Source organism: Lonchura striata, chromosome 5 (assembly GCF_050655825.1).
Source record: "Lonchura striata isolate lonStrDom1 chromosome 5, ASM5065582v1, whole genome shotgun sequence".
Lineage (NCBI taxonomy): Eukaryota > Metazoa > Chordata > Aves > Passeriformes > Estrildidae > Lonchura > Lonchura striata.
This window is the reverse complement of record NC_140707.1, coordinates 67,857,104-67,884,500: the sequence shown is the minus strand read 5'-3', so window position 1 is coordinate 67,884,500 and position 27,397 is coordinate 67,857,104. Positions and strand designations below refer to the sequence as shown.

The window sequence follows — 27,397 nt, the reverse complement described above, 5'->3', positions numbered from 1 at the left end:
AAACTTCAGCTGGTTGGGCCGAGTGAGGGAATTTACTGGGATTAATATGGAAAGGGGGTGAACCTGGGATTATTTTGTTATTCTGTTGGGGAAAGCAGTGGGACTCCAAGGAGGGAAGACAGGAATAGTCACTCAGCCATTAAGTCTCAGACGCTTGTGCCTTGTACACACGTGTGCGCCCAGGGAGAATCTGCAATTAGGGAGATCTGCAGAACAATCAGCAAACCAAAAGGCGGCTTTCAAGTGCAAAGGCAGCAGACGAGAGTGCGGCTGGGGGTCCCCACCTCGCCGTGAGTCAATGAAAGGGGGCTTGCTCTGGCTGATAAGGTTCGATATGCTAGGAGGGCTGCCATCGATTGGCAGCCGCGTGCAATCCTGGGGCTGGCATGTGTTTTCGATCCACATGTTCATCTGCCTGTGGTCTGGTAGCTCTGCACTATCAGCTGAGGATCCCACAGTGGGACCTGCTGCTTATGCTGCCCTAGGAAAGGAGAAAAGCAGCAGCAGAGCATGTGAAACCAGGCGCACGTTTCAGCTGAGCACCCCCTAATTGGGAGTGCTCGGAAGGTTGGAGAGGGGGAGTTTGTCACCGCGGGTTGACAGCATTCGCAAGGACACGATGATACGACCTGCCGTGTCAAAGTCACGTCTCCCGCTGATAATAAAGGCCAGTTTCTGTGCGCTCAGAAGCCTCAGGTTTTGTGCTTGAGCACGCAAGAGATGCTCAGCGAAGGTCTCCGTCTCAGGCAGCTGTAGCTCCATATTGATCCCTCTGCTTCAGGCTGCGATAGGAGCCCTGCAGGGCAGCGGCACATTTGAGTCACCGCAGCTTGGCGGGGCTGGCTCGGCCAGCCGGCTCCGTGCTCACCCCCTGCAGATGTCTGCATCAACAACCTACGAGTATCGATTCGGACGAGCCCTTTCTCTGCAGCGCTGAGCAGGCAGGGAGGATTTCTTTTTCCCGAGGAAAGGTGGGGAGGTGCGGGAACAGGCAGGTGAAGGGATGCTCCCAAGGGCTCACGCACAAGTTCTGTGACGAGGCTTGCAGACGTCTCTCTGTTGTTTGAGATGCAAAAGCACAAGCTGAGGTGTGTTCCCCCACCCGATGTTAAATCATTTTTTAAACCCCGTCTTAGCTCCTGTCTCGGCTAGGCTGTGGAAATCGCCCGGCATTAATTCATGCCGAGGAGGGGCTGCTGTCACTGGGGCGATGCAGGAGCGCAGGTGAAGCGACTTTGCTGCAATTTGCAGTTCAAATGGGAAGTTGCCACGATATAAATCTATTTCCAATCCAATTTAGATAAGACAGCCCTCTGTCCAAACATGCCTTATAACTCCGCGAGTACCACGCCACAGAGCACCATAATTATTCCCGGAGAAATAAACAGGAACGGACACACTTTGCTCTGTTGAAAGCGCAATTAAAGCCCTTGCGAAGCTGACTCTGAGACAGAGGCGCCTTATTCCCTCACTGCCGCGCGTGGGATTTATACCCCGAACTTCCATTAGCGCTAATGGCAGCTCCAGCCGCCGTGCCCCGATGCTCTGCGCATTCCGAGCAGGCACCGGCGGGGTGTGAGCACCGGGCAGCGGGGCTGCCGAGCCCCCCGGCACCGCCCGCCGCCGCAAATTGCAGCGAGCCCTCGGGGAGCGGCGGAGGGCTCGCTGCCGGGATGCTGGATGCGCTTTCCCGACGCTCATCCGGGCTGGAAGGACAAACCTTCAGGCTCGGGGCTCAGCGCTGGTGCTGCTTGGTCCCCGTGGGGAGATTTGGCCCCGTGCCTTGACTTGTGGTGGAGCGCTGGAAAAAACGTAATGTGATTAAGATGTATCTGTCTCTGAGCTTGAGTGAGGCAGAGGCAGTGACTCACAGCACCTTGCTGGAGCTGTCAAAACACTTGGCTCGCGAGAATAGCCTTCTGCACAAAAAGCACTGATTCAATGTGTTTATATTTAAACAAAACACGAAGGGTCTGATTCACTGCGGCATTACTACAGCCTTGGATGGCTGTAACCCCAGCCAAGCAGCTCCCAGCCGTGGAGTGCTGACTTCCAATAAGGGTTAGAGAAAGGCTTGGTCCTCTCCTGCATGGAGAGGGGTCCCTCGAGGGTTTTAGCATCGCTGCTGGTGTTGACAGCACCAGTGCAAGGTCACAGTTCATGCTCTCGTTCCCTGAACCAGCAGACAGATATGTGGGCACCAGCGGCAGCCACGAAAATGACGATGATGAAATGAGCGGTGGTGGGATGGCCACTGCACTGATCACAAGAACAGACCTTGAACTTCTCTTGAGCAGCCCTGGGATGGGATTTGGGAGCTTCCAGCTCACTGTCTCACCCTGCAGGTGTGCAGGCAGCACCCCTTCCCTCCCAGGGGCTGAGCCTGGGGACAGCTCCCCCGAGCTGAGCTGGGGAAGAGGGTGCTCCACTCTGCAGATTTGGAGCTGCTGGGATTTGCTGACAGATGGTGTGGTGTTGAGCAGCTTGGGGCTACTTTGCTCCTCAAATAATTTTTCATTTAAAACTGAGAACACATTTCAAGCCAAACTTACAGCCTAGAGATGCTCTTGGTGTTTGCTTGCTTGTTGTTTCCCTTCCTTGCTCCAAAACTAAGTTATGGGTGTTGGGGTGAGGAGGTCATGACAACTTTGCTGCTTTAACTGATGTAAGGTCTTTAGAAATTGAAATTCAGCCAGCCAAAGGTATGTTCCAGGCTGGTGCTGAACCTAACCCCAGAAAGGGGATGCCAGTTGGGTGCTCAGTGAACCCACTGCCAGGAGGATGATCATGTGTGTCCCTCAGCAAAATGCATTTTTTCTGTCTGCTCCTGCCAGCCAGCACCAGCCTCCAGCCCGTGGAGCCCAGAGCCCTCCTTCCCTCCCAGCCACAGGCTGCCAGTGCTCCTTCCCTTGTCCCAGCTCCCTGATGTCTCCTGCACCACCTGTGCTCAGGGGATGCTGAATTTCACAGTCACCCTCCATCCCTGGGGCAGGGAGTGGAATTCCCGTGGCTTGGAGCAGCAAGGGACAGTTTTGCATGGAGCTGGGGGAGCTGCAGAACTGAGCTGAGATGCTCTGAGTGCTGTGGTTGTCTGTGCTGTCCCTGCACTAAGGATTATTTTCTGCTTCCACTGCACACAGGCAGTGATAGGGTTGTGCTTCCAGCCTTTTCCCTGAAAAACACTAGGAAGTGTGTTTTAGCATGTAGAGGTTTGGTTTGGAGGAAGGTACCTACCTGTGTGCTGGTTTTGGCTCCTGTCCCAGCCCTGACAGCCTGGGTGGCTATGGGAATGTCACTTCATCTGCCTGTGTACCTTTATCTTCCTCAGAGCAGTGTGAGGAGAACTGTAATGTTCTCCCATCCCATGGCACTGGGAGATAAATGCGTTTGTTGTTGTGCTCAGATAACACAGCACAGTGGGATTTCCACCTGGGAGAGCACGATATCAGAGTAATTAAATATCCAGGCTGCCCAGGCTCTGGTGTAACTCAAATATTGGAATGAAACCTGCAGGTAAAGAAGGTTGCTGCACATGAATTTAAACCTGTGATTTAAACTCAATGCCAGTGGAGTGGTGAAGACCACAGCCCTGCCCTTGCCCTTGAGGGCTGAGGTGGGTGCTGGGAGCATCTCTGATGTGTGTGGTGGTCCAGGGCAACTAGAACCCTGACAACCTTGGCAGTGTTGTCCCACTGTAAGAGCAATAGTCCCTCTCCTGGAAAATTGCTGCTCTGAAGAGCAATCCATGCCCTGATGAATTCCAGGGGTCTTGGCTTCAAATGGGGTTTCATCCCTTTAATGAAGGATTCTGCAGATCTTCATGAAAAACCTCCATCCTCACAGACTTAAAATTCAGTGAGAAAATGCAAGAATCCTCTCATAGAAGGGATTTCTTCTTCAGCCCTTTCTTGTGGTTTTTTGATGTAGAAGAAGGAAGGGAGAGCACATTGCTCCTTTCTGCCAGTGAAGAAGAGATGCTGTCAGCCCCTGGAATGGTTGTGTGGGTATCTCATCACCCCCAGCAGCAAATAAGGCTCAAGGAGCCCCTCATGCCCCATGGAAGGATCCTTCCAGCAACATGAAGTCTGTGTTCTGGCTGTGCAGTACATTATTGCCTTTCTATTGTGTCAGGGAACCAAATCCTTTATTTCTTCAGAAAATCTAAGTTTCAAATGCTCCCATTAGGAGATCCCAATCTGGGAAAGAAAATAGCTTCTATAGGACCTGGCTTTGAGTTATTCTGTGCAGTGTCTCTAGATACATTTTTTCCCCTGGCTTGCCTTTAGACATCAGTATAATAAAGCTTCGGTGTTTGTTTTTTTTAAATACATTTAAAAGCAAATATCAGAAATTTCTTACAAAAGGGATGGTCTAGAAGGAGGTTTCTGCTTCCCAGAAATGCACAGGGCTCCTTGTGTTTTCTGGTGAATAGCCAAGCAAAGCCCTGGCTCTCACAGGGACCCAGTGTTCACCAGGCTGAGTACCACTGGAATTATGGACCTCATTAAGGTGCCAAATTAGCACCATGTCACCTTTCCAGGGAAATGAGCAAGGTCAGATCAGGCAGCCAGGCCATGCTGAAAGTGCCCAGAGTGCCCTGGTCCTCTGCAGGGCTCAGCTCTGGAGGAACAGATGTCCCCATGGCTCTTGTCACAGGACAAAAGCCCAGTAATTCCTTTTCTTATCTTAAATGCTGAACCTCCATCCTCTGTGCCCTGAAAAACAAGCCACCCAGAGAACAAACCAGCTCCATCACCCTCCCTTTGAACTGGGGCTCTTCTGAGACAACACTACCATCTAGTGAATGCTCTCTGCACCGGTTTTCCAGGGAAGCCACGGAGCTCCGGGCATGATGGGTTGAAATCAAAACCCCACCCTCGGCCCGCACAGCCCACAGCAGGGCACAGGGTCCTGCACACAGGTGGCCCCATCCTGGTCCCTCCTGCAGTGCACGGTGACATTCCCATCTAGGGCATCTCCTGCCCGCTCTGTGAGGCTGTGGCTGGCCCCATCACCCCAGTCAGCTGTAGGACCAGGAGATCTGCCTGTGCCTGCTGCTGTGGTGGTCACTCCAGGGAGGGGAGAGGGGCTGGCTGTGCTGGCAAGCCTCAGGGTGGCTGTTTCAGAGACAGCTTCACATTTTTCAGCCTCTCAACTGCTCTTCCAGCGGGCTGAGGGCTGCAGGCTGAGGCTGAGTGTTGTCCTGGCTGCACTCCCCCTCTGGATGCCTCCTTGCCCTGCACACCCCAGACTGCGATGTTGCAGCCACCCTGGCCAATGCTGACTTTCTTCTTCCTCTTTTGTGCAGAGCTGATCTGATCGGGGCCTACCAAAGACATTAACGACGTCGAAAGTAGCTTACTTTAAGAGAAAATATGCAGAAGAAGAACATTTACATCAGGATTACCATGAGTATTGTCCAAAAGTGAGTATCTCTCTCGTTCTAGACCCCGCCCTCCCCCTAATTTCATTCCTTGATGCTAAAGACCCATCCATTTACTCCCCAGCACCTGATACTACCGGAGGACCGGACTTGTATCCTAAAACTGTCTCTCCAGAAACTCCGCTTCCTGGACGACCCCGAAGCCTATCTCCGTAGGTCTGTATTAATTAACAATCTGTTGAGGAAGATTCACCTAGAGACAGAGAGGGAGAGCTATGAATACTTTAAGGAGGCTCCGTGCTATAGGACTGCCTACTCTGACGCACGAAAACGGCTGAAGCTGATGGTGCAGGAGTGCTGTTCCCAGTCGCTCTATTATGAAGAGCTGCACTCGTATCGCATCGTGCCTTACTCTGCAGAGAACGCCGTCTACGGGATGGGCTACACGGGCAGCCACCTGGAGCAAAATTCTCAGTTGCTTATTTATAAAATGAATTAAAAGTAGCTGTTAGACCCACTGATGTTTGTTTCTGAATGCTTGGACTGCTTGTTGAGGTGTTGAGATGAGGCACTAATTGCAGATGTGTTTGCAATGGAGGTGGAGGCGCAGGGAGCTGAGTGGAAGGTGCTTTGGAAAATGCTCTGCAGACCCCGCTGTTAACCCCCGGTGTGAAACACCTTGCTGTACACACAGAGAGGTGCAGTACAGAGGTCCTAAACCTGCAGAGACTGCGTGCAAGGCCGTTTGTAGAAACCAAGCGGCACTTAAAGTTACCTTGTGTGTAGATACGGATGCTCCAAATCCCTTTTGCAGTTAAATTACGCCAGCCCCGGTGCAAGGGGAGCCCCCGAAGCAGTGGAGTAGTCTAACAGTGAGGAGTAAAACTCAAGTTATCTGCTGTAAAAGTATAGACAGAAAGTTTCTTTGAGAATTTCCTTGACCATGAAGGAGTCAGTGCCAAAGGAATCAGTCTGTAGCTTAGGATTTTCGGAGACTGAACTCGCTTGCTACTTACAGACACTCTATACTGAGATTTGCAAGGGTTTGTGGGTTGGTTTTTTAAAAAAAATTAATTGCATTCACTTTTTACTTATATTATCTCTTAGCTGGTATCTACTTTGCTATTTTAATACAAACCAGAATGACTCACAGGAAAAATTGTTTCTTCAGCCCATCATCAGTGTTCCCTTAACTTCATTTGCCTCTTTCCCTAGCTGTTTCCCCGAATACTTCTTTGCATGCTAATTTGCTGTTTGGCCCGAGGTTCACACTGGTGCTAGGGAATAGACAGCAATTTCCTTTTATGTGGACTATAAAAGGCAGAAAAACAATGATAACTCTCATGGATAGAGAATGAATGTATCTGACAGATGATGGTAAGACCTCAGAGGCTCTCCTGATGAAACTGCTCAGCATTAACAATAATGTTTCAGGTTAAGTGAAATGTCTAATTTCAATCTGGGAATTAACTTTAAAATATGTAAATATATATATTTCACAAGCTATGGCACGTGGGATGTTCAGCAAATGGAATGACTACAAGTGGAAAGTTTCTTAGCTGCCAAAGCTACGTCACGAAAATACCAAAGAGTAACATTAGGGAAAAGATGATGCTCCAGCAATGGGGTCAGAAGCAGAGATTGCACTATAATTTGGAGGAATGTGATTAACAAGCCTGTAAATTAGCTGTTAGGGACCTGAATCCCAGAACTGCTGAACAAACACACGAGATGGTTCAAAGCCTGTCAAAGTCCTACAGGTCTGTTGGCTTTGCCTCGCTGGCTATCACCACTTTAAAGCTTTAAAACAAAGTAAATAATAGCGCACACTCAGCTGGAGGCAGATATATATATATATACATATATACATATATATACATATATATCTAAGAACCTAATTTTTTATTTGTTTTGAAAGGCTTTGCTCTTGCAGATGTGGCTGATGCTATTTCTGAAGCATTCTATAGTGTGAACAAATACTGTGGCTTGCTAGGAATGTGCTTTTTGTGTCAGATTCCTCCTGTCACCCTGCTCAGAGCGCCCTGGTCGTGTGTGTCACACATATCATCACAGCTCCCAGGCACGTCTTAGTGCTGGAGAAAAGGCAGAAAAGCAAAAGCAAAAAGGTGTGAAGAACAAAGTTAACTCTGGTGTCAGTAGTGAGAAGTCAGTAGAGATTTAGGAGACAGAAGGAAGCAGAAAAATTCAGATTTTTTTTTTTAATTAAAAAAAATGAATGTCAGCAGTGTAATCTTGTAAAACAAGGATAACCTGCAAACTGGAGAATATAAACATCTCAGATACTGTGGGAAGGCTGAAAAAACAGGGCAGTGCTGTTTGGGAGGTGCTGTTAGTCACGATGACTGTTCAGATCTCTGTTTTTGCTTTGAGACAAGTCATATTTACTTATCTCTTAGAAAAGGGTGTCTTTCAATCCTTAGCCAGTGCAGTTCAGCCTCAGAGCTTGCTGGCTGTGCATGGTTTGATTCCTGCTGTCCCTGGGCTTGCACCAGCCTGAAACCACGCAGCTGGTCCAGTTGCATGATTCGAGAAATGGTTTCAATGTAGTTTGAGAAATTTCCAGTGGAAAAGGGGCTGGTAGAGCCCAGGCTGATGATCAGGTCTGCAGGACAGCCCCAGTGTGAGCAGTAAGAGCTGGCAGAGAAGCCCTTTGCTGTTGTCAGAGGTGCCATTATCCCTCTGGCCTCTGCGGCACCAGGAACGCCCCGAGCCACCCCAGGGCTGGGGGAATGGTAAAGGAAAATTGCTCCTGTCTTCTGATTTTTCAAACCATGTAATTTTCCACTCTGAAGTGGTTTGATTTATGCTTTTTTCCCCCCCTCTTTGTGTCGGTTTTCATCTGATTTCATAACGATCTAGCATGTACAGGAAATGCTTAAATGCTTCTTTTCTCTTGCTGGCTGGCTTTTTATATTCATAGGATGGTTCTGGCTTGAATAAACAAATCTTTTAACTTAAAATTAGAAATGTTTTAGTGAAATGAAAAAGCTCAGTAGGATCAAAGTCTTTAACCTCACCTGAACAAAAAAACATTGGCCCTGTCAGATTCACCTTTGAAGAGGTTCTTTGACTGCTGAAAGAGGAAGATACTTTCTTGCCTGTTGAAAGCTTCTCTGTGAAGGCATTGTGATAACTGAACAGATATAACAGACAAAAATCTGCATCAGGTCACAAAACTCCTTGGGCTACCTAGGAAAGAGGATGATAATTTAGTAATGTTTTTCTCATGTGCTGTTTTCTTGAAGAAAACACATTGTCTCTTCTTTTAATTTTCACTTGCTCCAGGAGTTGTTAAAATGGATGATTTCTTTCTAGAGAACAAATTGAGTTTTTTATGGTTGACTTTTTGATATGGAATTGAATCAAAGGTTCACTATTCTATGTGCTTTAAGTCTGCTTCAGTTTTTACTGCTTCTGCTTTGCCCAGCATTGGTGCTGCTGAAAAGTGGGTCTGAAAATTTTGATTTGAGTGCTTAAAAATAGTTTATGGGGTGATAAAGAAGTACAAATGTGCAATAACATTGCAAGTTACTCCCAAAATATTTGACACCTTTTTGAATTATATACTTATATTGATTTTAACATTTAGTTGTCAAGTTACTGGGTACCAGCATTTTAATACAGCTACATACAGTGATTTTTCTTTTTTGGGTTTGTAGCTACAGTTCGGCTCTTCTGGCTTCTGATGTGAGAATCTGTCTGTAGGTGGTCAACTTTCACTGAGATAGATTTTTATATATATATATGTTCTATTATGACTGCATTAGGAACTCCTACATATGGGCTATGTTTGCACTGGATGTAAAGAAAGTCCTTGCTTCCCTTTGACTCAGTTGCCTTGGAGATAGAATATTCATCAGAGGGAATATAGATGAGCTGGGTAACCAGGACAGACTTGGTGAGGAGAGCTGATCCTTTTGAAAATGACTGGCTTAGGACAATTCATTTTCACCTGGGAACAGCAGCACACTTGGCTGTAATTAGTGTTCCCATGAATTGAGTATTCTTTGTCTTGCTTTTCTGGCTGGTCATGCTGGTGAAGGGTGCACGGGGCACCTTTGTGGGGGCCACAGTGTGGGTGTGGATGGGATCTGGTGCAGAACCCCAACACTGAGTTTGAGCAACCTGCTCTAGTGGAGTTGTGTCCCCACCCATGGCAGGAGGGTTGGAACCAGACGGTCTTCAAGGTCTCTTCCAACTCGAACCGTCCCATGATTCCATGATTCTGTGACATTAGGGCCCTGATCCTGTAAATGCTTGGGTTATCACCCCATTTCCTCACTCAGACCCTGTCCCTGGAGCCCCAGAGGCTCCTCGTGTGCTTGATGCTCAGCATGTGCACGAGCTTGAGGCTGGGGCTGCAGATCCCCGTCGGTCGCCGCCTTCTTGGTGACCGTGAGCCCCGAGCTGCCGCTTCAGCTCTTCAGTACATCTCTCTTGCACTGTAAATTGAACTTCTGTTTTCCAATGAATGTGTGGAGTACATGGACTATTGTGCCTTAAAGTCCCACCCTCGTACGAGCCTTTGTAAATGTTCTGTAAATCCGCAAACCGTCTCTCGCTGGTAACTCTGTGCACTCCCTACAGACCTGATTTGGTACTTGGCAGGACCTTGGGAAACCCAACCCTGACCTCAGTTTGCCATGAACACGAGAGGGGATTTGCCAATTCCCTCTTTTCTTTTTTCAGATTGCTTTGCTCTCCAACATTCATGAAATTCTGTTTGTCTGGTTCCCGCTGTAGTTGGGCTCTGGGCCACTTGCAGTACCAGGAGCTCCTTGCAGGAACTCTGAAAGTTGTAAAAAAATTGTCTCCAGATTTTAAAGATCACCTGTAGAACACTCCCAGGAGGGAATCACAGCTGCATATGACAACTGTGGCAGGTGTTGTCAAGTATATCATCATATATTTGACACGACTGACAAAGCAGAGAAGGGAACACCTATTTCTATTGAAATGCATGAGCCTGCATTATGTTAAATACGTGGTGATTATACACCAAATAATTGGAATAATACCTACTGGTTCTGTAACAAAAAAAAAAAAAAAGCCTTTTAATGTTTAAAATTACCTGGGACCTGACTGAAGGTTTTTATGAAATTGTTTTCTAAAGTGAATAGTAGAAAAAATGTATATGTATTTTAAATATACGTATGATGTGCATGTTATTAATAAAGATCTATTTCTATTGAAGCAGATGGTTGTTGTTTGTATGTTGTTTGATTTACAAGATAACATGTAATGTTTCTAAAGAAAAGTTTCTAAGTCCATCAATCCCCTAAAAAACTTATAACCACAGATTATTTGAAGGACTTGGATCAGAGAGCAAACCTGGGGTAACTCCCCTGTCATTCACTTGTAACTCCTCGGTAGCTCACTTGTCCTGCCCTGATCCCATTGTTTGCATCCCAACTTGCCTCTGGACTTGCAAGACCCTTCTTCTTTTCCTTGTTTATGTATTTTATTTCCAAATCTGCAAGGAATCATTTTCCTAATGATGTTCTGCAGGGCATGTTCCAGATGCTGCCAAAGGGTCAAAGTTAAAATAGTCAGCTTTTGGAGCTTTTCAAAAAATGGGATTTTTTACTAAAAATCCTGATTATGACAGAAAGATCACCATCTTCCTTACCCTCAGGAATTGTCTTTAGGATTCTTTTCTTGAAGAAGCTGAAGTGAAACACTGAACACTTTGAAGAGATACTGAAAAGGAGAAATATTTACAAAAGATGGGCTTTCCCCTGTGGGCAGGAGACTCTTGAGGCAATCATGAAGAAACGTCTTCCAGGGCCAAGTGCTTCACCTCCCATGTGCAGCCAGGACCTGGGTACCACCTGGGCTGCAGGTCCAAGTATTGTAAGGACTGAACATCCCAACCAGGGGCCAAAGGGTCACAGCAGCAGATCAGTCACCTCCTCTGAAGCTGTTGCATCAGGAGCCAGCAGCTGGATGCTTCAACCTGAGTACAGCTCTGAAACCACTGACCCTGAGCCCCTGATGTGCCTCATGTGAATGTGGTGTTGCCAGGGTTAGCAGCCACCCCTCAGATCCTGGGGTGTCCCTTATCAGACACAGTCCTTTACCTGTCTATGAACACTCTTCTTTTTAACCAAAACGCAATACCTAGAGCTTGGCCTGGGGATGTGCATGACTTAGAGGAATGGGCTTGCTGCATGTCTGCAGTTTTAACCTGCTTTTTTTTTTTTTTTTTTTCTTTCTATATTTTGTGTGAATGACCAAGGGTCTCTGGCATAGAGAAATATGTTCAAATGCCCAAAATTCCTCCTGGCTGCAGGTCCACAGTTTGTGGTGATTGGGAGTGGGGCTGTGGCTGAACCTCATCCCCAGTGGGCTCAGCTGTGAGGAGCAGGTGAGCAGCACTGACAGTAATGATAGCAGGGAGTGCCCAGGGGCACTGAGCATCACCAAAGGGAACAGAGGGCACACAGGGGCAGTGCAGGAACATGAGGGAACAAAAGGTTGGGCTAAAGAACAAGAAAGAGCAGATGCTTGCAGCCTTCTGAAGTGCTGTGATGCTGCTCTGTATGGGTTGAAGCTTTCTGAAATTATATGATGATTCTCTGTGTATCATGGCCATCTCAGCTGTGACATGTGCTATGAGACCTGGATCCTTGTTAGGAGCTGCCACCTCTGAGGATTCAGCACACAGGTAAGATCTGCTGAGGCTTCCTTGGCCCAGCTGTGGGGAGAACTGCCTTAGTGTGGAAGCAAAAGGCATTGGAGCAGCTTCCCACCTCCCAGAGCTGAGGCACTGGGCTGTCCAACACAGGCAAACACTTTCCCACTATGGATCTTTTCAAGGTCATGTGGATCATCCTGCCACAAAGCAAATTCAGCTGCAGGCTTAAGGTGGGCTCCTCTCTGCCAATTCCTCTGCTGTTTAAGGAGGTGATGAAAATACCATGGCCAGACTGTTGTGGGTTTGTTCTGCACTCAGCTATGTTTTCTTTTTAGCTCTTTACAGCCACTTTGAATTGAAGTAGCTGCTGGGCTGCCCTACCCTGGCACTGCCAGCCCAGATCCATGGAGCAGCTGGCACAGGACCCAGGGAAGCCAGCTGAGAGCTGTAACTCATCACTGCATCCCACCCTCGGTGCACTGCAGGGCTTAATTAATTCCGACCCCAGGATAAACAGTGCTGATGACCAAACCAGGTGATGCTTGGAGCTCCTGGCTGCAGAGTGCTGAGCAGAGCTTTGCAGCCTCCCAGCTCCCCATGTCCAGTGGGAGGCTCTGCTCTTCCTTGCTGCCTGCAGGCTGATGTGCCATTGATGAAACTGTCCCCACTAAGGCTGAGTGGTGCCAAATTGGAGCTTACTGGTTGAAGGAGCCTTTTTTTGTGACACAAACTGCTCAGTGGAAATCAATGCCAATTTGCTGCAAGGAGGTTTGTGTCTCGCATCTGCTGCTGGGGAGAGGAAGGCTGGCTGGAAAGGAAAAGGTCTTTTTCCCTGTAAGGTGCCAGGATCTCCTGTTCATAGTGGGGAAGCTGTAATTGCTCTCCTGTGTTTGAGGCTCAGGGCCATGCAGATATTTCAGGTGTGCTGACACCACCCCATTACAGGGTTCCCTGGGTCCTGTGCCAGCTGCTCCATGAATCTGGGCTGGCAGTGCCAGGGTAGGGCAGCCCAGCACAGTCTGGGCACCTGACAAGCCCACAGCCCTTGCTGGGATGCTGGGGGGAGCCACAGGAGTTTTTTAACCTGTCCCCAGTGGGATCATCAATTCCATACACAGAAAGCATTCCAAAAGGCTGGATGCACCACAACCCCAGACTGGGTCTCTCCCAGAACTCTCTAGTGGAGGCAAAGCTGGCATATTGAAGTGGTGATATCCAGGTAAACATTGGGGTTTTGTAGGTAGATGGAATTGCAGGATGGGACTCTGTGAATGCACCCAGTGTGACGGTGTCACAAGGTCCTGCACTGTGTTTGCAGATGTTAATGCAGGTCCTGCGTGGCCAGGTGTAGAGTGGGATATCCCATAAAGATATCCCACCATGGTATATCCCACCTTTTGATAATGGACTTGGAGTGCTGTTCCTGATGATCCCAACGAGATGGGTCACTGGCTCACAGCATTAGTGTAAATAGGATTTTTTCTGCAAAATTTTGTGCCTAAGGCTAATGGGTATCTCAGTACCCTTTAGGAGCACAGGAATATCTGCAAATAGCTGTGGTGAAGAAAAGTCAGCCCTGGAGGAGAGCCAGAGATTGTGTCTGGCTGCTGCTCAGACAGGTGCAGAATGCAGAGGCTGTTTTGGGAGCAACTGAACTAGGACAAAAATCCTGGTCAGGAAGTTCTCAATTCCCAAAAGTCTTGCACTTGCTCCCAAGGAGTTACTCTTCTCCTGGGATTGTTTTAGCTGGCAGTTTGTGTTCTGGGAGATGGGTCTGAGTGAAGACACGACCAGGGGCTGATGGACTGGCTCAGAGCTGTGCTCTGGTTCCACGTGGGATAACAAAATCTGGTGGAATGGACATTTGTCATGAGGCTGAAAAAGCCCACATGGATCTTGCATTTGCAGTTCTCAAGGCTGGCATCGCCTGGAAAGCGAGGGCAAGCTGCAGAGAGCTCAGGGCAATAGCAAGTCAAATGCTGGTGCCCTGGGACTGAGCCTGCCCTCCAGGACACCTTGTCCCTTCCTCCCCGGGCAGGTCGCTGTTCCCAGCGGTGCAGGGCAGGTTCTGTGCCTGAAGATGGCACTGCTGCATTGAAGGATTGCTGGAAAATCGCTGGCGTGGAGCTGCGTGGGAAGCAGGTGATGGTGCAGTGGTGGGGGCTGGATGGGTCAGGGCTCGAAGGACCCTGCTGCCCACTGACAGAACACCCCAAAACAAGGCTCTCTACCTCTTTGCAACATCATCCCGAGTTTTTCCTTAGCTTCTGGCCCCAGAGAGTGTCCAAATCTTGCGAGTTTGGTGTAAACTCTCTCCTCTGCTCTCTTAAGAAGCTGCAATGTGTGCGTTGTTCGCTGAGGTCTGCTGTGAGCAGGACAAAATGCAAGGAGCTGCTCTTATTTACAAGGGGCAATTCCCTTCTTGCTCTGGTGGTTAGAAGATGGATGGGAATGTGACCCAGGCTCTGCCCAGGTGCTCACATCAAGTAAAACAGCAGTGGCCAGAGCCACTGAATGAAGTTGTCTTTTCTGGGCTCCTGCTCTCCCTCCCCTTCACTTCTTGAAGGACCTGAAGAAGCTGCAAATGATCCCTAAATTGTGCAGGTAGGAATTAGACCTTGCAGTAAGGGAATGACGACCTTCTCTGACCCCTGGATGACCAAGATGTCCCAGATCTGTTGTCTGACCATCAGCTTTGGCTCTGTTTCATTACAAGGGTGATGGGAGACCGACTGCAATCAGGGTGAATTGGCAGTGATGTCTTGAGCTGGGTCTGGATTTGCAGGTTTCTGTGCATTGGCATCCACAAGGGCCACCAAGAAAGAGAAGAATTCTTTGCTCATTAGGATAGCTCTGTCTCTATCCACAGACACAAAAACCGCCTGTGTGTCTTTCTCTTCACCACTGGAGGGCTGCATTTACCTGCAGACTCTAGTGAGGTTACACAAAACCCAGAGCACCTGTCACTTCGAGAGATGTGTTGTGCCAGCGTAATTGGGGAAGGCTGAAAAGCAGAAACTGTTTTTTCTTTTGGGAAAAATCTGCTGTAAACTTTGTCGGTTTGCAGTGAAAGTGCTTTTTTCCCCTGTTGGAAGCTTTGTGGTTAGCTCTAATAAAGGCAGTGAGTTGGGAGGGAAGAGGGGGAAATTTTTTTCAGGATAGCAGGGCTGTGAAAATAGGAGTTTTAGCTTGTTTTGAGCAGGGTTCCCTCTTTCATAAATTAAATACTAGTGCTGTTGGGTATGAAGAGGACCTTGATCTCCTGAGTTTACTCCCAGCCATTTATTTCTGAGTTGTGCCTGAGCTGGATGATGCTTCCCTGAGGCTCAGCCCCTCTGGTCTCCAAGCCCAAGCCCTTCTTGGTCCCCTTGGGCTCAGCTTCCTGCAGAGCCTGGCAACGGGCTGAGCTCCCTTTTCCTGCTTAACCCTCAGGACTGAAAGGTGTACTTGGGCAGCAGGAGCTTGACAAGTGAAATATTTTATCTGCAGATGTATTACAGTGTGCTGAAGAGTTGGGCCTCTCCAGGGCTCTCTGCTCAGACTCTTGTGGGGTTTTTTTTCCAGCTTCACACAGAGTTTGCAGATTTCTATTCCAGCTTTGAACTCCTGTAGCTTGGAGACACAGCAGAGCCACCAGGAACAGCAAGACAGGCACTGCCTTAAGCCATGCCTGTTCCCTCTCTCACTGCAGGGTGGTGGAGGTTGATGATTGACTCTCAGGCAGGGCTTCCTTGGGGATGGGAAACCCTTGGGATGACTGCCCCAGTGAAGATTCACTCTTGGAAGAGTGACTTTATTGCTTGTCCTGTTGGACTCATCACCTTTTTCTCACGCCTTGGGCTCTCACTTCAAAGGGCTGCTGGAGAAATTCAGCTAAAAGCAGCAGCGTTCCTGCCGTGGATTGATTGAATAAAGCTCTGATTGGACTACAGAGGGCAGCAAATCGTTCAGAATACAAAAGGCTTCATGCCGTGGTTATTTTAGCAGCTGGAGAAGTTCCCTGAAGCCGAGAAGAGGAATGGGGCTCCAGAGCAGGGACCAAGGGACAGCAGGGTCCCTTCCTCGCTGAGGGTGGCTCTGTAACCTGTGGCTCTTCTCCACAGACTCCTGAGGAGGTGTGTTTGCCAGCAGAAGCTACCTGGGGTGGAAAACTGTGCTTTGTGTTTTCCAGACTATGGTGTGATATTTAAAGTTGTTTTCCTCCCCATGTAGCTATGTGCTCTCCCCTGAGAAGACAGAGGAGCAAGCAAGGAAGGGCTGCCAGGTTAAACCACAGCAAAGTGCTCCATGGATAAAGTCTTCTGCATTGATTGCAGGTGTTGCATGTGCACACAAATCCCTCTACACCTGAGTGTTTGTGCTTCTTCCCTGCCCCACAAACACTTCTTGTGTTTTGGGGCAGGGAAGTGTGTAACTGCTTCAGTGAAAGCTTTTGGGGATTTCTTTAAGAAATCTTTCATGGAACTTCACATTTTGAAAAGGCCTTTCTAGCTGTGAACTCACCTTTCTGTGTCTCTCTCCCTCCCCTCCCAGATGACCACGTTCCCTTTAAACTCCTTTGAAAATAAAAGCTTTGATAAAGAAATCAAACAGCATTGTGCTTCAGAATCACTAATGGGATCTGACACTGCTCAGACACCAAACTGCTCCCTTTGAAACCCTTGCAGAAAGGGGAACTGTTGTATTGGGTATCTTGTGTCCTCCTGTCATTCATATTTTTGGAGTTTATCCAGAGAAGCTGAGGCTGCCCCATCCCTGGGAGTGTTCCAGGGCAGGTTGGATGGGGCTCTGAGCAACCTGGAATTGTGGAAGATGTCTTTGTCGATGGCAGGGGTGTTGGAACTAGGTGGTCCTTAAATTCCTTCCAGCTGAAACAATTCTGTGATTCTTTGAGACATTTCATTTCCCTGGCAACCCACAGCACAATTTTCTTTTTGGCATACAGGAAGAATGTGCCAGGAGAAAGAGCCATGCAGCTCTCTTGGTTCCTGCTGACCTCCTGGGTCACAGAGCTTTCAGAGACCCGTGAGTGGTGGTGTCTTCTCTCTCTGTACTGAGTGATGCTGGTGTGAGGAATGCCAGCAGAGCTCACTGCTGAGCAGCAGAAATGAGTGGTGAAGCTTCTGGAGCACAAATCCCATGAGGAGCAGCTGAGGGAACTGGGGGTGGGCTCAGTCTGGGGAAAGGAGGCTGAGGAGAGACCTCATCACTCTACAACTCCCTGAAATGAGGCTGTAGCCAGGGTGGGGTCAGTGTCTACTCCCAGGTAATAAAGGACAGGACAAGAGGAAATGCCCTCAAGTTGTGCCAGGGCAGATTTAGACTGCATATTAGGCAAGATTTTCACTGAAAGGCTAGTCAGGCATTGGAACAGGCTGTTCAAGGAATCAGCATCCCTGGAAGTGCTCAAAAAATGTGTGGATGTGGTGTTTAGGGTCAAGGCTTAGTGATGCACTTGTCAGTGTTAGATTGATGACCTAGGCTGACCAAGTTTGGTAATCCCGTGATTCTATGAATGGGCATAAATGGAGTGAAATAAAAGCATGCCAATTGTGCATGCATTTATTTAATCCCCTTTTGCCCTTCCTGCCTGTGGGGTGATGGGATCAGGACAGACTTGGAGCAGGCTGAAAATGTTTTTGGTGGTTTTTTTTTTTTTTCCTTTTTTGCAAAAAGCATCGTCTTTTCCAGTTCCAACATACACCAAAAGTGATCACAGCAGCCAAGAACCAGTTGGGATAAGGTATTAACACAGTGAAAAGGCATTGGACTGGCTGTTTTGGGTGGTCTCTTCATTTCAAGGATAATTTTGATAGAGGCACAAATGCTGCTAGAGCCCAGGTAAAAGTGGGCCTAAATAGCACTGCACGGTCATTATTAGCAAGGTTTATTAAATTTTTCAATTGAGCTATTTTGAGGGCTTAGATAAGCTCAGAAGGAGCTGGTAGGTGAAATTTTGGTAAATTCTGGCCAGCTTTCCCTTTTGAGCTCCTTAAGGGGTGACAGAAGGGCAACTGCCCAAAAGTATCCAAACTTGGTTTGCAGACTGTCCTTTCCAAGTAGCCTTTCCCAGTGGTCACAACCTCTTAAAAAATGTTACCTTTTTGTTTTAATTCCTTTTTAAAGTGTCTTGTTTCTAACTGGAACTGGTCTGGACTCAGCTTCTAGCCAGGAGCATTTTGTTAAGCTGCTCTCCAAGATTAAAAATCCCTTTTAAGAGCCTGTTTTCTTCTCCATGTGAAGACAGTGTAATCAAGCTGCCTCCCACTCTCTCCCTTTTGAGACTAAACAGATTGATCTCCCTGTCTGTGGCTAAAAGACCTTTTCTAAACCTTCCATCAGAGCTTCACTTGGGTATCTGGGGCTGAAATGGGGCTGTAATCACTAAGTGAGTCCTGGGCTAAAGTGATTTTCTAAGTATAACGTGAAGCATTAAGGGTTTCTTGTCCTCTACAGAGTGTAGTCGTTTTTTAATCCAGTTCCTTGACTCTTGCCTTTATGTTTGTTTCAGTGGTTTGGACTCTATGATGCAAAACTAATTCTGGATATATCACCCTACAGTGCCAGGAGATAGGCTGGGGTGCAGATCCCTTTGTAAAACCCAGAATATTTCATGTTCTTGTTAATTCTGGGTCATTCTGGAGAGAGAAGGTGGAAGGACACACACCTGCTGGAAGGGGTCAGGGAGACAGAGAGCCCAGCTTTGAACTCAGGAGAGCCTCATGCTCCTTCTGGCTGCTGCAAATGCCAGTGTGATGGCTACAAGAGGTATTAAGGTTATATTGGTTCAACATTGGGGTTCATAACAGTTCCTCATTTCCTTACATGATGTTTTCCTAACACAGAATTTCTGATATTAAATTCTTCACAGGTAAGAGATCTGGTTTCCCCTTTACCACAAAGGTAATTAAAAAACTCTGCATACAGAAAGAAAAAAAAAAAGAAAAAATATGAAAATATGGATAACACAGGAAGAAAGAGGCAGATGAAATAGTTTGTTGTCCCCTTGAGTGTTGCTCAAGGTGCTGTCTGTAATCCTACCCTCAGTGTCAAGCCCCAAAAGCCTTGTCTTCACAGTGAGTGCAGCTCTCTGAGACCACCCAGGTGTTACAGATCAGTGTCAATCAGGAAATCTCAAACCTGGGAAACCATGCTCTGTCCCTGTAATGTGAACTTCAGAAACTCCTGAGTGCTTCTGTAGTCAATGCTAGGAGCTGCTACTGCAGGTCAAGACCAGGAGAAATTCCTGTTAAATCAACATTTAACATTTTTATAGCACTATGACTGATGAGGAGACAATCTGCCTTCACACTGATACTTAAAATTCATCCTGATTCCTGTTGCAGGAGCTGATTCTGCTGCCCCTGGAATGCCCTTTATTGCACTAATGCTGTCCAGAACATGCCTGCATAGAAAACCTGGTGCGTGTAAAACTGAGATGACTTCAAGCAGCTGTTGAGGCACGCTGGATCCTTTTCGTGAAGCAAATTTCCACTGATGCAGTGCAGACTTACAGTGCAAGTGGTGGGATGGGGTCTGGGATGTGTGGTGGGAAGACCAGAAACCATTTTAGTGGGGACTTGTCACTTGGATGAGTTTGTGCAGATGGGTTTGCTGCTGGCTGATCCATTCCTGGGGATGAAGGAGAAATGCAGGGAGGGAGAAACAGCTTTGTCCAAAATAAGAATTATGGTGGCACATAACACAGATCTGGTGTGTGTCTAGTTATGCTCTAAACAATGTCTAGGGATGCAAGGAAGGATATAATGTTCCGTCTAAGAACCAGTAGGGTTCTTTTCATTCCAGATAGTGAATGGTTTATGTTCCTGTTTCTCTTTTATCAAATATAGTAACAATAAAGCTCCAACATTTTTAATAACTATAGCAAAAACATAACAAGCAAAGCCTTTTCCTTTTTTTTCTGGTAACTCCCCTGCCTTCCACTAGGAAAAAAAATGAAAAGATAAACTCTCCAAACTTGTGTGGGAGAGAAAAGCCATCAAACAATCTGCGGCTGCCAACTTATTTTTTCAAGTTCAAATTAAGAGAGGTCGAGGACTGAAAACAAACTCCAGATATATAAAGTCTATATATGATGCCAAAGGCAGAACTGTGCTCCTGGCCACTGTGATTGCCTTTCTGAGGGTAAAGGATGTGTGGTTGTGCATTTGCTAGTAGAAAGTCAATAAAATAGAGATATTTCCTTCTGGATACTATGGAAATAATAGAAATTATGAGATGAAAGTGAACAGTTTACCACTTCACACTACTAAAATGTCTCTCTTGGTGAGTTGTAACAATTAGCAGGCTTTCATTTCCTAGCAATGGTTCTTCTAATGAGAACACCTTCCATCTTCCTGGTGAGCAGCTGAAGCCAAACATCCACAACAAGTTTTGGCTGTGACAGGTCATGGTTACCACATGGCCAATGATGATTTGCAAAACACAATATCCATAAGAACTCATTAAATATTGTTTTTCTTTCTGTTTCATACACTCTCCATTAATTTGTCGGCTCAAGGTGTTTTTCTTTTCCTTTAATCCTGTATTCTTACTCTCTTAAAATCTTTTAGGCACCTGTTCAGTTTGAGGTTGTAGTAAAAGAAATGCCATGAAATCTTCCTGCAACAACAAAAAAGGTATCTTGATGACCCTGTTTTTCCTGTCCCAGCTGAGATAAATTTCCAGATGTGAAAGTTTGTGTGATCCAATGATGCCAAATGTCCCTTGTACTTCCTGCTCTGATTGCACACAGAAGTGACCATGGCAGTGCTGTGGAGCTGCTGAATGGGACTGTCCAGGAGACAACAGTATCCAGAATATGAAGTAAAAACTACTCATATAAAAACTGAAACCTTCATTCTGTTTGGAGCAGACAGGACAAAATACAGATGGACTGTATTTGGGAAAGGTTGGCTCTTCAGAAAGATTGTCTCCTTTCATTTGTGGGATTAAGTTCTGCTCTGAGGTGACTGGTGTGTGACAGTGAACAGAGTACTCCTTGTCTTAAAGTGTAATATTTTAATTTTGATATTTCTTTTTAAATTGACTTAATATTTTTTTATTTTTGAAGTACTTTAGGGCTTTACATTTCTATTTCTCAGTGCTGCTGTCTCAGGATAATTAATTCCACAGATAACTTCATCTTGTGGCCAAGGGAACTTTTTGGGAAAAAAAAATGAAACAAAACAAAGTGATGGAATGGAATGGTCTATTTATTATACTTTTTGTGAAGGAGTTATGTGCATAAAAGTGCTCCTTGCTTTGTGTGTCTGGTGCTGTGTTATACACAGGAGCCCCAGAACTGCAATCTGTCATTTGCTTGAAGTTTGTGCACGGTCCAGTTTTAATTCTCCTGGTCCTGCAGCCTGTAATGAATTCCAGCTGGGGCCAGGTCCACAGCTGAACAACCCCATGGTCTCCCAGTAAAGCTGTTTGTGCAAATGGCCTGGATGTGCTTGGGTGGGAGAAGTCACCCCTGTGGGGTAAATTGAGGGCTGTTGATAATGTTTGATTGTAGAATAAAGAGATTACATAGCAGTCTGGGTTTAAATGAGAGTGTCAGTGGTGAAAATTGTTATTTCTGCTCTTCACTGCTCCTTTTCCTCCCTCTCCCTCCCCAGGCAGTGATGTGCAGGTGGGTTTGTTCTTGCCAGCTGCGCTCTGGTCTGTGGGGTCTGGCTTTAGGGTGCCATGTTGTCCCTAAACAACGCAAAGCTTCACATCTGGAAGTTTATTTGCAGCAGCCTGGATCAGTGCCACCCCTCTGCTGGGGTGTACAGCAGGGACTGAGCCATGCCCTGCCCAGGATGTGGATGGTGCAAGGGATGTTCCAGCACTGGCAGCACAAGGGGCCATCAATCTGAACCAACAGCCCACAGGCGTGCATGAGAATGTGATGCTTTCTGCCACGGGAGAGAAACGACTTGCACAAAATGCCTGTGGAACAGCATTAAACTCGAGTAAAGAGCTGAATTAATCACAGGCTCCAGCAGAGCCCTGGGGAGGGGGGCACAGAAGGAAAAGGAGCCACTGCTGAGAGCTGAGCCAGCAGCCAGCTGATGAGGTGCTCTTCTCGCTTCCAAGGGACTCAGCAAAAGGATTTTTCTCCCCCTTGGAAGTGAGGTGGTCTTTCAAATGTGGGGAGGAAGATGACAGTAAACATATGTTCTGCTTCCTGTTAGCTGCTGTCAGATTTTTCTCCTCCTGTGTATGACTGATTCTTGATTTGTTTCCACGCTTCTTTTGCTGTGCCCAAAAGCAGGAACAAAAGGGCAGAGGAGCAGCAGAAATGTGAAGACCCAGAACAGCATTCACCACCCACTGGCCTTACTTTTGGGTATTTTTTGTAATATTTTTATGTCAGGGAAGGCTGCATGTGATGAGAGGATTTATGGCTCTAATTCCTTGTTCCTGCATAGGCACCACATCCTTTGGTCTCCTGCTCCTCTGAAAGCTCACACAAGTTTATTTCAGCCATCAGCTGCAACTTTGCAGTTTCAGTGTCTGAAGTATTTCTGCCCGTGCTCCCTGATAACTCCCACAGGATTAATTTTTTTAAATGAGGTATTTCTGGAGCAGGCACCGTGTTGCTTTCAGAACTTTGGTTCAACACAACCTCCTGGTTCCTTTATTTTCATGGCTATGCCTGGCCCACACAGGAGGTGGGCAGTGCTTTAGCTAATTCCTGGGCAATCAGAGAGGTGACCAAACCCCTGCTCCTGAATGGCAAACAAGGTGCAGTGCAGCCCACAGATGGGCTGATGGTCCACTACTGGCCTATGACAAAATGGTACAAACCACACTGAAGTCTTGGAAGTTTCTAAAGCCATGACAGTCATGGATTCTTCATGGCCAGACCAGAACTTAGGGCTCCTGTTTTAAATAATTCCTCTGGGAGGCATGAGGGGAGAGAAAGCAGAGACCTTGTTCTGTAATTCTCTCTCTACAAGTCTCAGTCACAGTCTTTGTGAGGCTTTAGCCCAGCTTAGAGGTACAAATAATCTCAGTGGGATGTAGAAGCACTTGGGCAGGACAGTAGATCCTCTGAAATGTGGCTCTGGGCTCTAGAGCTCTGCAGATGGGGCTATAATCAGACTTTATCTGTGCTGGGCCATTGAACACATACTCTGCCAGCTCCTCCATCACATGCTTTGGCCAGAATAATTTCCTTGGTGGATGGTGAGGCTGTGCCCACCCCAAAATATGCTGGTTCAATGGGTCACATTGCTCTTGTCTTCAGTTTTGGCCTGGCCTAGGCAGTGCTGGATTAATGCTGATGCTGCTTCACCTTCTCTTGGGTGTCTCTCTCCTTCAGACCCCCTCCTGCAGCTCCTGTGTGAATCAAACAAATAGTGTCACTGTGTGTCACTTCTGGGAGCAGCTGCAGAGCCCAAGTCCTCTTTGGCAGAAATGTCACCTACTTTCTCTCATCTTCTTCTTGGAAAACCATCCACTTTGCCTCCTTGCCTAATGCTTTAACATTTTTTGACTGCTTTTCCCACTCATCATGTGCTCCTCAGTGGTGTCTGTTCACCAGAGCTCCAGGGCTGCCATATATAGAAATACTGGTGAGCTGGAGCAAGGCTGGACATGAGAGCAGTCAGATTTATTTATTTTCTCTGACTGGAACTTTTGCCTTCTGGGCAAGCACTGGGGACCTGCCATGTAAGCAGTTACCAGTTGAGCTCAAAAGCCAAAGTTCTGCAGTTGGAGTTATAAACAGCCTCTTATCTCTGTGCTGGACACAGACAGTGACCTATTTAACACATTTACCACCAAATCTTAAAATAGTTTTAAAAATTGCAAGTGCATGACAAAAAGCTGTGCAGAATCACTTCAAACAAATTTTTGTTCTACAGCTTCTGCTAAAATCAGTCTGTCCCCCCACTTTCCACCCCTCACCACTCCCCCCTCCCCAAAAAACTTGTCTTTGCTTGTCTCTTGCCTGCATGGTGAGTACCAGATGGAGCTTAATAGCAGGTACATAATATCCTGCTGTTTAAGAGTTCAAACTTCTTTTTTTTTAAAAAAAATTATCTTCTTTTCTCACTTTTTAGAAGGGTCATGTCTATGAATAGGCAAAAGCTTGAATTGTGCTATGTTCTGCTAATCTGTGGTGTTTAAAAATGGTCTTGCCCTTTTCTGAGATGCTGTGTTTTTTAGCTTAATTTTTCTTTTTCTTTGAAATAAGAGAAGTGAAATTCACAAGTATCCCTGAGAATTTTAGCTGCTTTCTTGCTATTGTGGCTAAGTCAGCAAAGTTTTAAGTGTAGAGGATGACCAAAAATCATCCTTGTACTGAAGGACAGCTACCACAACCACCCTGCTCAGCAGGAATACAGCTGCAAAGTACACTAGAAATTAATTTGAGAGGAAAGTATAAATAATAAATATCCTGCCACAAATTCTTTAATTCTAAGCATCACTTTCATAGGTAATGATGAAATTTAATGATACATTCTTTAATTCTAATCACCATTTTCATCGGTCTGCTCTGAACCAGACACCATATTTCTTTCAGAACGGTGAATTAATGGTATGTTAATTCAGCATTAAAAAAGTGTGTTTGTTGAGGGCACTGTGGCAGGGAGGGATGGGAAAGATTTCAGGATACAAAGGAAGAACGTCCCAGCCTTCCATCCCTGAGGAAGGTAGAAGTTATTCTAGGTCTGAGGATGGCTGTATGAGGTCTTTGCATAATTTTACTAATTAAAACTTCAGGAAAGCTTGTCCCTGCCACCTGCAGAACCACCTTATGGAAAACCAGAGCATGACTCTTGCCTAAAGTGAGGATCTGCCCTTAGGTGTGATAGGAGTGCCCAAAAACTCAACACCTTCCAGGTAAACTGTGTTTTGTGCTCGGGTTCCCCCTGCTGCCTCTCCAAAGCAGAATAATTTTGTTAATGGCAGCTGACTCAACCATGGGCTTCACCTCTGTGCCTTTGCCTGTGAAGCTTTCTTTGCAGAGATACCAGTTTATTTCCCAGGTGCAGTGATCAAAGGCATCATAGAAAGACTCAGTGTTGCTGTGTGCTGCAGAGGAAGGCTGGAAGTAATTTGGGTCAACCAAAGTTAGAAACCGTCCTCACCTCACGAGACAGATGTGAGCTTTGAAGTCGGGGAGATGATCAGCAAGACAATCTAGGAAAGACACTTTTCCAAAATTCAGTTTCTAATTTGGGGACTGGAAGCCTGTGCAGGGCTGGATGCTTTGGGTTTCTTGGGTGAGGACAGTCTGCCCAGTCCTGTGACCAGCAGAGGCTGACAAATGGTGTGAGAAAATGCAAAGCACTTGGGTGCATTATGCTGCAGCATATTTTTGGGAAACAGCCCTTTCTCACCAAAGGGGTTCGTGGACAATTTAGGCAGAAGAGCAAGGACACTCAGATCCTTGTATTTGCCTGCTCTATCTGATGTGAACTGTGCAGCTCCAGCATCTTGTATTTAATAATTTCAGTATTTTGTTGTGTGCCTTCTGGGGCTGGTGGGAGGATGTAGACCCAATATGACTGTCTTGCACAGCAAAACAAATACTGTCAGTGATCAAAGTGCTGTTCTGCAGGAAGACCTTTACCTCTGCCTTGCACCAGAGGTGGACAATGACTTACCTGGGGATAAGGACAGATCTCCTGGATGATCTCCCCTTGCCTCCCTTAGCTCTGCAGACATGGATTCTGTGTTAAAAGAGTGCAAGTGGAGGCTTGATGAAATGCAAATCCCCCAGAAACTGGAAAGAGCAGCTTTGTTGAAGCCTCAGTTTTGTACCTATGTGTGCTCACTACCTCCTTCTCACTTTTTCTCTTTTCCTACCTGGGAAAGGAAGCCAGCTCAGTGCCTTTGTTTTGATGGGTAACCCTATTATTAGGGAAATCCCTGACACTTATTTCTGGCTTTCCAGGCTTCTCTCTACTGCAGACTCCCAAGGGATGCAGGTCTGCCTCACAGGCTGTAACCCGTGCCAGCTGTGAATCCTGCTCTGTTCTAGAGATGCTCTTTACCTTTCCCAATGGTCTTATGGCAACCTTCATTTACAAGTTGCAGCCCAAGGGACTGCTGAAACAGGATCCTCCCCCTGCAAGTATTTTATGGTCCAGCTGGGGACTGAAGCCAAGCACAAGCTGAAACAGAAACTACTGGCCATGAACCCATTCTGTTACAAGTGAGGAAACGCCTTGATCCTGCTCCTGGTGTACCAACATAATTAAGATTAGTCAGAAAGTTAAACTCCCTTAGAAATATTCTAGTGACAGCTCTTTGAGTGGCTTATACATGAGAAGATAACTCATGCAGAGGAGGTTTGCTGCTCCAGGCCATCTCTCTGTGTCCTTTCTGTGTCTGTGTGACATCGAGTGAGTCCCCTTGGCCTTCAGAGGTTACTTTACCTCCTTTCCTGCCACCCTGTGCAGGCAGAAGGAAAATACTGATGGCAAGTCTTTGAGAGGTCCATCACTCCCATCCACACCAGGAACTGCCCACAGTAATGTTACACTTGGAGTGGCAGGGAAAATTTCATCTTCCATGGGAGCTGAGAATGGGGTCTTTCAGTATTTTAGCAGTTGAAGTACCAAAAATTACAAATGTGGATCTTGACCTTGAAGTAAAGAACAGCTGTCTCTTAGTCCTCTTTCTACTTGCTGAAATCCTGCAGCTCAAGGTTTTCAAATAAAAATCCCTTCCTTTCCCCCAGGTGTGGCACTAGAGACCAAGCCAACACCTTTATGTTATTTTCTTGTTTTAATTTCTTTTTTTCTTGTTGGAAACCATGAAGCTAGTGGGCTTTGAACATCCTCCAAAGGTGCTCATTGAAGCAACACTGCAAACCCTTAGCACAAACATTTAGTGTTAAACTGAAAACCAGAAAGAGATGGGCAAGCTTAATACCAGTGTTGTAAATTAGGCCCATAATCTGAGCAGATCTGGCACATAATTAATCTTCGGGGAGTCTCTAGGTAGCAACTTGCAGGTCGTTAGTCAGTAAACTCCCACAGGTCTCCCTGGGTTTGGGATTAAGCTCTGTGTGTGAATAATCATCTAATTAATCACCTCATGCAGGGGTTTTAGAGACCTTCAGTGCCTGCTCTTGGAAGAGGTGTAGGTTTAAGCACAGTTGTGCCACAGCATGCTAACAGGAGTCAAGAGAAATTCAGAGAGGAGGTAGTTTTCATCTCAGGTGGTACAGGAGGGTTTGAAGTTCTCATTTATGACAGAGGCAAACACTTCTCAACCATGAAATGAACCCAGACATGTTTGCCCTGAGATGATTCTTGAAAACGGTAAAGCATCAGATTTTTTTTGAGGTGAATTTACATTAAACTTTATGACAGAGGCTGTCCTACATTGCCTGACGTCTCACA

General features: G+C 46.6%; 1 long non-coding RNA gene across 9 annotated transcripts in view; it reads left to right on the top strand.

The window, feature by feature from the left end:
- Window positions 1-27,397, top strand: part of LOC110484121 (uncharacterized) — a 44,391-nt gene that overhangs the window by 1,508 nt on the left and 15,486 nt on the right. For 3 of the 9 annotated variants that reach the window (XR_014955805.1, XR_014955809.1, XR_014955804.1), the window contains exons 3-7: window positions 5,309-5,425; window positions 5,508-12,809; window positions 14,080-14,183; window positions 19,388-20,680; window positions 20,797-27,316. This is a non-coding gene — a long non-coding RNA (uncharacterized LOC110484121). Of the gene's footprint in view, window positions 1-5,308; window positions 5,426-5,507; window positions 12,810-14,079; window positions 14,646-14,757; window positions 15,259-19,387; window positions 20,681-20,796; window positions 27,341-27,397 lie in introns of those variants that run through there. The other 6 variants (XR_014955810.1, XR_014955806.1, XR_014955807.1 and 3 more) reach the window with 6 other exon arrangements.